Below are 3874 nucleotides of genomic sequence, written 5' to 3'. Positions count from 1 at the left end.
AGCGGCCAAAAACAGAATACTGCTTGGCTTTAAAGCATTGTCATGGAATTGTGTTCGGTTCCCATTTCGAAGGAATTTTGTTGGCAATAACAAATATTACATCTTGGTCGAAAAAAAAAAGAGAAAAAAAAGGCTGTCATTTGGTAAGATTTTATTCATATATATATATACGAAATTTATTGGGTGGAGTTTCTCCATAGCTGTTTGTACTTCATAAGAAAGGAAAAGAATGCTGAATTGGGTGGCAAGAATATTTTCTTAAAAATTGAAATTTTTAGATAAAATATTTCAGAATCGAAATTAAAACACAAAGATACTTTTGAAAAGAAATCCCAGCTTCTTGTCATTTTCCTTCCCATGAGATAGCGATAGCTATTCCGAAACTCCACTGTTTCTTGTTTTGTAATCTATATAGACAATAATGGAATACTAACATATTGTCTGGAGTATTGTGTTGGTAAATCCAGGCTGAAAGCCTGGCTTTTATATTAATAAAATATACTTGATATCGTTTTAAAATCTGACAAATTTGGTAAAACACAAATTTTGTTCTAGGTCAGCATTTCTCAACCAGTTTTAATCTATGACCACCCCACCTTTGGATTCTCATTTTACCCCTAGCTATTCAATGCTTAAAAAATAATCATATTTTTACAATTAAATATTATAAGGAATTGTATAAAAAGAATTAAATTAGTTTGTGTATTTTATAACCAGTTTATTGCAGATAAATTCTAACAACAAAATCTAACATGAACCACAGTTAAGAACCATTGTTCTAGATCTGTGTTTTGTTTGAGACTTCAGCTGAGTTCATTTTTTTTTTTAATATTACACCCTTTCCTTAATTCCCATCCGTGGACTTTCGTAATAGCTATCTCTACTCCTGGAAAAGGAAAAGCGCAAGGAATTGGATAGTCGTTTCCTTTTATAAAAGGATTTTTGTCACTCACCCACCCCAAAAAACTAATTTACATTTTACTTGTTTGTTTTTTGCTCCCTCCCGCCCAATTCCGGCAAACATTTACTATGTTAGAGCCATCTCACGAGACTGATGTAATAATCGTTTCTAAGTTTAGCACACAAGGCCAGACATTTTCAGAGAATGGAGCAAGTCGGTTACATCGAACCCAATGCTCAACTGGGAGTTATTTTGTCGATTCCGAAAGGCCGTATGGTAAAGTTTGCCACGTCAGGGTTTGAACTAAAAGTGTAAACCCGGAAGAGATGCTAAGCATTTTGTCCGACGTACCAACGATTCTATCCGCTCGCCGCATTAGATGAGTGTAATGTTGGTTCGAAACGAACAATTTCAGGGCAGTAAGTTAAACGAATACGTCGACCCCAGTGTTCATTTGTTACTTATTTTATCGACCCCTAAAGAATAAAGAGCAAAGTCAACCTCTGCCGCTAAGCATTTTGTCCGATGTGCCAACGATTTTGTCAGCTCGCCGCCTTAGACAAATGTAGTTCTAAATTTTTAAAAATCCCATCATTAACAAACTGCAAATACTTAGGTCGATGGTAATTTAGATACAGTTGTTATACAGTGGCCTTACCCCCTCCTCCTCCGAACTTATTGGCCTTTAGCCAACATTTGTAACCGTTATTACACCACTGAAAGGAGGCGGTGAGTTGGCAGAATCGTGAACGCGTCGGCCAAAATGCTTAACAGCATTTCGTCGGTCTGCACCCCTTCTGAGTTCAAATTCTGCCGAGGTTGACTCTGCCTCTTTCGGAGTTGATAAAATAAGCATCAATCGATTTACCCGCTTCCCCAAATCTTGGCCTTGGGCTAAAGTTTGAAACCATTATTATACCGCTAGACAATGCAGAGATTTCAACTCTGGATTAGACAAATATGGCAGCGAATGCAAGTCTTGTTGGAGCATCGGTTAGAATGCTTTGTGGTATTCGTTTCCGTTCCCTAAGCTTCAATTTCAAAATCCGTCTGGAGTCAACTTTACCTTTCAACCTTTCAGATTCACTAAAATACCGGTCAAGAACAGGTGTCACTTCTCTATTTCTCGTAGGATTGTACCTGTAATTTAAAGATACACCTTACTGTACGACTCTAATCCAGCCTGAGTACTGCATTCAAGGTACACTTGGAATACTCGGCCACTTGTTAACTTCAGGGTCAAAAGTTCGGTTGGTGGAACAATTGAAAGCTGATCGTCAAGACCGACGGATAACCCCAAACTACTTCGATAAACTAGTGGGCCTTTACATACGGGAAATGTTCATCTCTCAGACTAGTTAACTGAGCTATACTATGATTTAAAGAGTATAAAATGTAATTGTCTTTGTCATCATTTCCCCCCTATATTGCTTGGTAATTGACATCTGACCCCTTTCAAAGGTGTTTCTAACTACATGTGAAGCGCTTCTTAGTTAAATAGAACCAGTGCACGTTGTTTCCAAATTTCTGGCAGAGTGAATAGCGTCTTGGTGCTGTTTTTCTCACACAGTCTACAACTGACCCTATACTGGGCAACAAAATCAAGAACAAACATGCATACACTAAATTAAAAATATAAAATGGCGACAATTTACTCATCGCACCCTGTATGTATGTGTATGTATATATATATATATATATATATATATATATATATATATAAAATGGAATGAAAACGCAATAGAGGGCATTAAAACGTTTGGACAGATAGACGATACAAAGCCGGACAAGAGAAACAACAATTAGGACAGCCAAAAAGAAAAAGACGGGTCATTCTTGGCTTTCTTTCATTATGAGTGTGTGTGTGTGTACATATATATATACACACACACACACTAACACTCAACGGTCTTTTGCTGCATCCGGACATATAGGCGTCACTAACTTCCTGTCCAGCCATACATTCAAAGAAATTTCCCTTTTCTTTTGGAACTGCTGTCGCTAACCAACTTCATGTCTCACCTTGACCAATAGCACCCTATTTTCGAGTAGTCATCGTTGACTTCCTGTGTTTCTCCATCTGGTATTTTAAATCTGAGAGAGATAGGCTTCTGTTAAAAGGCCGCATGGAATCAAACCAAATTGTTTTAAATTCGTGTACGTGTGGATAGAATACATAGATTTTCTTTGCCATCCATGAAAGGTCGGTCGTTTCTCTCATGTATCTAACGTGTATCTTTGTATCTTTAAAGTTGAGTTTTATAGTAAGCACGTGAATGTCTAAACCTTTTGAAAATATTCTAAAATGACTAACTGTATATTGTGGGGGACGGAAATTAATAAGTTGACTGTAGTAAATTTTATTAAGATATAAGACGCTACTAACGCGGTGAGCAGGCGGAATCGTTAGCACGCTGGACAAAAAGCTCAGCGACATTTCGTCCGTCTTTACGTTTTGAGTTCAAATGCAACCTAGATTGACTTTGCCTTTCGAAATCCTTTCGAGGTTGATAATATATCAGTTGCACACTGGGGTCGACCTACCCGCTCCACTGAAATCGCTGGTCTTGTGCCAAAATTTGAAACCAATATGTAAGGCATTACTTCAAACCTAGACAAATAAGCAAAAATGATGACGATCGTAAAAAAAAAAAAAAAATGAGGGATAGCGGGGGGGCGAAACGCTTTGGGTTCACAACCTTTATCTGTCTTCTTTATATTCTGGACATATTTCGAAACGTCAATAAAATACTTTGTCATTTTTTTTCGTTGACAGTTCAAACCTGAAGGGAGAACCAGCTTTTATTTGATCTGATTGTCCCCGGATCTCAGTTCTGAGGATGCCAACGACCAACGTACCTCCAGACTATCCAGAAAGAACTGAAAATGGAGTAAGTTGGCGCCAAGAAGTTTCTTGATTTATTCTGAAAATCACAATTATAGAATTACTAAATATTTATCTGCAAAAATGAA

The sequence above is a fragment of the Octopus bimaculoides genome, chromosome 2 (assembly GCF_001194135.2).
Source record: "Octopus bimaculoides isolate UCB-OBI-ISO-001 chromosome 2, ASM119413v2, whole genome shotgun sequence".
Classification (NCBI taxonomy): domain Eukaryota; kingdom Metazoa; phylum Mollusca; class Cephalopoda; order Octopoda; family Octopodidae; genus Octopus; species Octopus bimaculoides.
This window is presented reverse-complemented; position numbering follows the sequence as displayed.